Here is an 8,714-nt window from a genome sequence, read left to right as displayed (position 1 = left end):
CGGGAGGATCAAAAAGACGTGTAGTGACACATTAACACCCGAGACTGAGGAGATGATTCATGGGAGAAGCACATCCTTGCTTCAGGGCAACTGTGTCTACCAACAGGGCAGGGGAAACGGCTTCAAGAAAACCTCCTCTGAACCAGGAAAGCTCCAGATGTTGTTAAAGCTCTCTCACAGTTTCCCTGCTCTAGAAACTGGAAGAAAAGGCTTTTCTTCAGATTAACAGCTGATTTTCTGCCATTACAGAATGTCTTGAAGCCCTGCCTCCCACAGCATCACACAGGGACACAGCTTACGAATGCTGCTAGACCATCGTCTGCAGAGCCAGTCTAAACCTGCCAGGAATATCCAGGGCTGATTCCATAAGTTAATTATATGTTGTGTAAAACAGGATTTCCTAAGAGCTTTTTAAAAGTTAAACTGAAGATCTGAATCTTTCCTTTTTTATGCGTCAAGGTAACCAGAATGGAAAATCCTGTAACAGCCACAGTTCCTTTGCCGTGGAATGAACCCCTGTGTTTTAAAATTAATCTTTCTTCAAAGGAGCATCCTCAGGCTTAACAGGTATTCCTGGTTTCTCTTAATTTATTGCATACTTTTGAAGGAGTGGACATCCCAGGGTCCACCTTCTAAGTGTTAATGGTTTTTAGCCATGGTGGGTCATCTTGACAGGTGAGCAGGGAGGAGTGGGGAAGGTGTTGGGCAGCCTTTTATAACATAGTGAGGATGGGTGGCAGCAAGCAGGAATTTGTTGGTGCCACACCGTCAGGGGGTCCCATACACATGAAATTTCATGAAGACTCTTAAATCATGGCTAGCTTGCACTGCTCATCATGCTCATGGCAGTCACCACTCCATGACTTACACTGCTCATTTTTGGAAAAAGCTACTAAGGAAGTGTACAGAGAAGCAATTTCAGCAATACTTGATGTCTTTACCTATCTTACCCCAGTCACAATCTGCACTGACAGATAACTTCAAGATGAACGAAAAATGTGTCCTTGATGATTCTCCAATCTTTCAGGCACCAGTTTCCTTTTAAAAACAGGCTTAAATTGACATTCAGCTGTTAAGTAGCCACAGGAAAGAAACTGAGTGTTAAGAGGATTAATATATCTTAATTATGACTACTTGGTGCAGAAATGAGGGCTTTAACATGTGCATGCTGACACTGTGGACCTGTAGCTTCGACATTTTCAGGAATTCAGCTCAGCTTTCTGCAGGATTGCCATGCAGAAAAAACCACCTGAGGTGGCAGCATGTCTGCACGAAATCTCTGCTGGCAAAATCCACCCTGAGACTTAAGCGCAAAATGAATGAGGCTCAGTGGCCCTGCCTCCAGAGGATTAGTATGTCTTAAAATTACCTTACTGAAATCTCATCATGGGCAAGGTTAGAGCCCATGGAAGCAAAGGTCTTTGCTAAGAAACTAATTCAGATGACTGCAGGCATATGCCAGCAGAGCAGCCTGATCAGACCTTGCCTGAACACAGAAGTCAGCAGTAGTGTGGGCAGGACCTTAGTGTCAAGACTTTAGAGGCAGTTCTAGAAACGGCTTATAGTGCCCTGTACTGATTTAAAAAGGGCTGTGAGGCATCTCCTGTGGCTTCCTTTATGGAAATGAATGTGGAGTACAATTTTGCACTGCAGCTTTTCGGAAATGCCCAGGCTGGCAGGTGGTGATGACTCTCTTACAGGTGCCTGCGTTGCAAAACTTCTCCAGTGCACTATCGAGGTTTCCTAGCAACTTCCTTCCATGGTCTTTGTGCTCAGATTTGTTTTGAGATGTGGGCCATCACAAAACAGCATTTCTGCCTATTTGATCTAGTTTTGTTCTTTTAAGCTGGCAAGGCAAGTGCAGTACAGCAGCAATGTCTGATTTATGTCCTTTTCAGCCATGCCCTCCAAAACCAACAAAAACCTGAACCCCTGTAGGTGGGTTTCCCATGCTTTTCTTTTTCACTAACCAGATCATCAGTTCATTGCACAAATTGCTGAGCAACAGTAAAACACCAAATCCATCTTTAAAAAAAAATCACAGAAGCAATGTTTTCTCTGATCTCTGCGTCTATTACACTCTTGCTGAGCTCCTCTGGCATATCTGAAATCAACAGATGTTGATCATGTGCTTTGGACAGCTCTTTCCAAATGCATGAGAGACCCTGCATTTTTGAGCCAAAAATGCTCTTAAAAACAAGCAAAATCGAAGTAGCTAAACTATGCTGATCTTCATGTACCTGCATGTGTATCCAGTTTAAATCTGTCTATAGGTTTTAAGTCTGTAAATTCACTGATATCATCCAGGTTTGAATATGTTAAAGCATTTATTCAGTATTTTGTATTGACTCAGATAGTCAGCTTGAAATGATATTCTTAACTAGAAAAGAAAGAGAGGGAGCAAACTGAAAGAGTTTAGGTATAACGGGATGCAGGAGAAGCCCAGATTATCCCCATTCCTAGAACAAGTGAGACATTATTTGTTACTGAAGTCATTCACTACACAAATACATATTTCTTCAAAGATAGCAGAGGGAAAAAACGACCTTCCTCCACTGCAACTCATTTAGCAGCTGGAAAGTGATGGCCAAGTGCTTTGGCGTTTTCCTTGGCACCTGGGCTGCTCTGTGAGCTCTCACACAGAGCCACGAGCAGCTGAAGCGTGGTGGAGCCGAGTCCTCCTGTGCTGCATCCAGGCTCCTTCCCGCCTCAGTGGGATCCACCCTGCCTGACACTGAACAGACCCCATATTCACGGCTGAGGCACAAACTCAGCCTTTCCAAAACTGCCCCATATGAACTCTCTCCCTTTCTCTGCAGGCTTGGCTGCCACCGTGAGTGTTTTAACCCAACACCAGGCACCTCCATCAGAGATTAGCTGCACTTACACCCTTGTGCATGTTGGGGATTTGCCACCTCCTGCCATTTGTCACACTTCACTGCTATAAAACATTTCTGGATTTCTTGCTCAGCACTAGTGTTTGCATCAATGCGGCTGTGTCAGCTGTTGGCATCGGTTGCAGAGATCGGGGCAAACTTGCAGAGCAGATCAGGCCTTGGATTTCTATCAAAACCCATCTGTTCCTGGCTGAGAGAAATATTCCCACCACCTTTATAGGTGGGTGGGATAATGAGCTATTGAACATACAAATTAGCACAACATGGAGCTCTTTTAATAGCCTTCCTCCCCAGAAAGTCAAGGCTGTTACCACATCTCGTGTACACCAGCCAGCCCAGCGAGCTAGGAGGACTTGAGCTGACATTGTCAACTGTTTTAAAGTGTTACTGCACTGCTGACATTTGAAAAGCAATTTAATATTTCTCCCATGACAGTCACTTCTGTACTCTGGAAACAACTTGTATGGAACAGCAGACGACAGCCACAATGCTTGTCTTTTCTGAGACACTCAGGCTGAGTTTGGGTACAGCTTGTGCCAGGCAGGACTGTGAGGTGAACATTGAAGCAAAAACATCTCCTTTATCAACTTAAACCTGCTTAGTAATTGGATGTGTGCAGAAGGGTCAGCCTCAGCCCCCAGGCCCTGCCACAGGGGTGTTGTAATTAAAGAAAGCCCGGGCTGAAAGGAACTCTGCAGGGCTGCAGTGAGCCGCAGCACCAAGGGTTAACACTCCGCTGCCTGCCTCCACAAATCTGCATAATGCCTTGCGTTTGGCAGCTCATTTGCATAATTTTAAATGACTCTTTTGTCTCGAAAATAAAATCTAAAACACGGCTTCAAAAATAAGTAGTGGATATTAACATTTCATATACTAACAAGGCTCGGTTGAGTCTATTTGTCTGAACTCGTCAACTGAGGTTGTAAAAATAATTTTAACAGACTGATGTTGCCTCTTTATTGCAGAGCCTTGGGTGTTCTTTCCCAGTGCCATTTTGACCACTCTAAATAAGGTCTAACATGCTCACCTATCTCACTCAGCCAGCCTGAAGCTGGCCTACACATGCCCAGCCCATCCAGGGGGCTCAGCAGCTCCAGCCTTTTTGAGGGGTGGGGTCCAGGCCACCCCTCTCATTAAACTCAAGAAACAATGCCAGCAGCTGGAGACTGAATCCCTGTCATCTGCACATCGTTATCATGGATGGGCATATCTTTAGGCTCTAGATGTGCACCCAGAGGTGCTGACACCAGAGGTGCTGAGCTCAGTGTCCCAACTCCCACTGCCCCAAGGGCTTCAGCTCACCAGAGGATGGATACCCACAGCAGCTGAATCACACTCCCAGCTCCATTCACTGCTGTAACTAGTTCTCCACTGACTAGAGAGGGAGATTACACACCTAAATTCAGGGATTTGTTATCTGGATCTGATTCCTGCTTCATGCCCAGCTGACAGCCTGAGAGTTGGTCTTTGTGGGCTGAGCCCCATACCTCTCAGCTCTTTTTTCCCTGTCTAGGGAGACAGATAAAAACAACAGCATCTTCTGCTTGCAGTGACGTGTTTCAGTGTAGAAGACATGGCTGTTAGCCTGAACTGGCACTTCAACATGTTTTAAATCATGGTTTTTTCAGAGTAGCAGAAGAAGCCCTAGGAAACAGGAAGCCAAATGGACAAGATACACATTTAACAGTAAAGTAAGTTATAACTATCTAAATTCCCGCCCCAGTGCCTTACATACTATAAACTTCCTCACATTCCTCACGTAAAGACCTGTAATTTCTGCACTAAAAATTCACAGGATTTCCAAATGGGACATCCCAAAACAATGCACTTGTGCTCGCAGTCCCAAAAGCTAGGTGACAAGAGAAGACACTTCCCACTCAACGCCAGCTCCCTGCGGGCAGTGTGCCCGGTAGGCACTCTGCCCAGCGGAGCTGCCAAGGGGCAGGAGGGCTCACTGCCTCCTGCCCTGCCAGCTGGAAGACACCACACCAGTGAAAGCTCTAGGCAAATCTAGCTGGGTCTAGGTAGGTTACACAAGCTGTACAGGGAAAAGGACGAGTGCAGGCACGTAATCCTGAGTGAACAGATCTGTCAAATGCTAACAAGTCTCTGCCTGGCATGTTCAGTTCAGTTTTTCTTTTTGTCCAGCGCTCATAACTCAAATTCAGGTGAACTTTGTACTTTTGTGCAACTGACTGTCCTCCTTCAGACTCTAGTAGCATTACAGTTTTCAAGAAAACATGTCAATATTACTTAGGGCCATTTTTTTTCATCTTCACCTTTTGCAATAGCTAAACCTTTTACTTGACACTTCTGTTAAAAATTAGGCAAAGGCAGATATGCAGTATTAAACATTCCAGCCCAAATAACTAAAGCCTGATAAATTTACAACCACCCCAGTTCACCTCGGTTTACAGCAGTAGGCAACATGGCAAGCGAAACTACCCATATGTTCAGTTAGTAGCAAGTAAGTCTGTATTTGCAGATCCGCCTGCAATTTTATGTTAACTACCTATCTATATAAATACATGCACCAACACCTACGCAGGCATATACAACAGACAAGTGGTGTAATTGCTGTTACTCACAATAAAATGTTCATCCATCAGTTAACTGCATCCCTTTCCTCTTACACTGCAATGGAAAAAAAAACCTTCCAGACTATTTTTTTGTATTTTCTTTCCTCCATTAGTTTTGCTGAAGATAAATGTTAACTACCAAAGCAGCTCCCAACACAGGCCTCCATGTACTGCATCTCCCAGTGACCACTAGCCCCAATGCAATTATTTTATCTGTCTTTCAGCTCTGAAGCTCCATCACCCTAAAATTCTAAAACTTAATTTCATGGGACTCCCATCTGTTATTACTGCCTCTCTTCGCATGAAGTCAACATTTTTTTTTTTTGACATTTAATCACTTTTGCGACTGGTTGTAATGACCCACTGCAATTATGTTCTCAGCTTGGGAATATGCTAGAGGGACATGGAGGAACAGTTAAAAAACAGCCACCCTTGTTCTGTGTAAACATCCTCAGTGATTTAAGGGGGGAAAAAACCAAAGAATAAATAAGATTTTAGCAGAATGGTGAGATCTTTCCTGAAAGCAAAGTCCATCATTCAAAGGGAATGGTGTAGTCCAAGAGATGAGAATGTTTTCACTTGGGGAGAGATGTGTTTGAAACCATGCTTGCACATCCATGACAGGAGCCTCTGGCTGCTGAAACAGGGGAGAGCTATTTCAGAAGGGACAGTGAATTTGCAGCCTCTCTGTACACTCATTCTCCACAGGCCAAACTTCTGCTGAACAGCCACTGTTTATCACTTCTCAAATGACACAGCCCCTGGTTTGCTAAAAATGCCAGCTGTAAATGGAGAGTGCTTCATGAGCGGCTCAGTTTTCTCTCCGTGTGCCTGTGCTATGGCTCAAATCAGCAGTTTGGGCTTGAAACTTGTCTCCCTCTCACTGCCTTCCAGTTCATGGTGGGAAGCAGCCCGAGAGGACACAACCACACCTCCTTTGGGGTGAAACCAAATGGGAACTCTCCCAAAGTGCAGCACAATCTCTGGGGAAGCTGTGGCTGTTCGGTCCCGAGGCATGGCTAGAGCTGGCCAGCACAACCCCCACAAAACGCAGCACCGTGGGTTCTTGATCACTTAGCACCCACTGCTTTATGCTACAGTTGAAGTCTCCAGATTTTTTTTGTTTTAAAAATTTTTCAAGTGGAATTAAAACCAGCTGCAAGAACCATCTACTATTTCTATGTTATAAATAGCCATTGATGACAGGTGCCTATTTGACGGCAGAGGAACAGAGGCTAAAAAGTAGGCTACTACACAGAAAGGTAAATCCTGGCCCCAATGAAGTCCATGCAATAATTAATTTGCTTTTGCCCTGGAAGGTCTCCACTCCTTTCCCTGTCTGAAACAAACTTACTCTGCAACGATTTCAGAAGGTAGTACATGAATCAAGGCCATACAGAACTATTGCCGTGAATGCAGTTCATCCTTACAATTTATAAAGGCCATCCTGTCTCAAAACTGTCAGGTTCTGAGGTAAATATGGTTAAAGCAAGAATAACTAACCCAATCAAATGGAACTAATAGGGAAATAACCTCCCCTTTTTTTATCCCAGTTAATTATCCAGACTCCCTTGGCAGCCTGCAGATGAGCAGGAGAAGGCAATTCCACAGGGAACCCAGACAACTTGCTAGGGCCACGTGCCTGCCTTTCAGGTTGCTAAAGTTCAAACAAATTCTGCCTTACCTTACCAGGAACTTACAGGAAGACAACGTGATGTAAACGAGCGCCGCTTTCCAGGGACAGTCGCACAAGGTGACTGTCCACAGTCTCTGTTCCCAGCACTTTCAGCTCCTGCACAGTGCCCAGGCTGCCTGGTGAGCTCCTCTTGTCACGCTCAGCTGCATTTGTCAGTGGACAGATCTGGTCTCCACATACAAAAGGTGTCACGTAAACTTTGTGGTTGGGCCTGGACAAGAAGAGATGTCCTGGATGCCTGGTCAGAAGGAAGAGGTGTTCAGAAGCGTCTCTGTGGGAGCTAGAAGAGAAGGCTATAACGAAGATGAGGAGCAATGTCAAGTGAGAGATCTGCCAAAACAAAATTTCAGTCTGCCAGATACTGGTGGATCTACAAACTCCACCGAGCACCTGGCAGAGACTTCATCTCAATCTCAGACATACACTGCCAGTTCCCCAAAGCAGAAGAAAGTAACCCTGATTGCATACCAAAGAAGGAAGGAACAGATGCAGAATCCTAATTTCTAGCCCCGGAATCCTTCACTGCAGAGCTGGGGATTGGAAATGCTGAGCAGCTCAGACAAGAAAAGGGACGAGAGATGAGGTACTTTGCAGTATTGCCTAATTTTAAACAGATACATTTCAGTCTATGTGCAGTACCAAGTGTTTTATCAGCAGCCTGTGTGTCAAAGTTCTAGCTTCACCGTGTTAACTTCTGAACATCTGGGTCTCCTTTGGCCAAATTTTGCCATGAGATTCTGGTCTCAGAGGGTCTCTGTTAGTTTACGACCCAAGCATCGGAGAGAGGGCAAGAGAACCGATTAGTACAACAGCTAAGGGAAGCAGACCTCAACCTTTTTTAGTCACTGGAGAATTCAAAGGGCAGAGAGAAATTGTGTGAGTACTATTAGAAACTGAAGAATCCACTGTAAGAAAAAATTCCCCGGGAAACAAGTTTTCATCAGCTCTTAACCTTACTAAGCTGCCTGTACTTTTGTGGCCTTAAAACCATTCTTCTTAAAGACCAGCATCTTTTCATGCACAAAAGAAATTCTTTTTTTATTACAGTGACCTCTTCACTTGACAGCCAGTTAAAAGTTAGAACATATGATATTATAAACACATAATATGTGGCATCAAGATGAAGTTTCAACTCTCATAAATAAGCAATGTATAAAGAAAATAGGCTATGACAACCTGAGACACGAGCACTTCAAAACACAATCCAGGCTAGTAGAAAGCTGATAGCTGGCAGCACAGTCCTCCTTAGCCAGAATTGTCTGATTTCTAGTATTAACTTGCTAACTATGCAGGTACTTGTGCTATAAAGCACATGGATGTGGTTTATAAGCTTGATTTTCCGAGCCCCAAACACACCACTCTCACACTATACCTAGAGAGAGGGAGAGCAAGAGGCAGCAAGGGACCTGCTTCGCTTCATTTTGTGACACAAGGTGCTGGGAACAAATTTTTTTCTTTGCAATGCACTTTGTTGCTCCCCATAGGAACTTCTGCTTGGCCTCGGGAATAATCTAGGAGCCGCAAGTTTTCTGCACAGCATTC

Source organism: Apaloderma vittatum, unplaced genomic scaffold, assembly GCF_000703405.1.
Source record: "Apaloderma vittatum isolate BGI_N311 unplaced genomic scaffold, ASM70340v1 scaffold8217, whole genome shotgun sequence".
In the NCBI taxonomy this organism is placed as follows: domain Eukaryota; kingdom Metazoa; phylum Chordata; class Aves; order Trogoniformes; family Trogonidae; genus Apaloderma; species Apaloderma vittatum.
Note: the sequence above shows the minus strand (reverse complement) of the source record.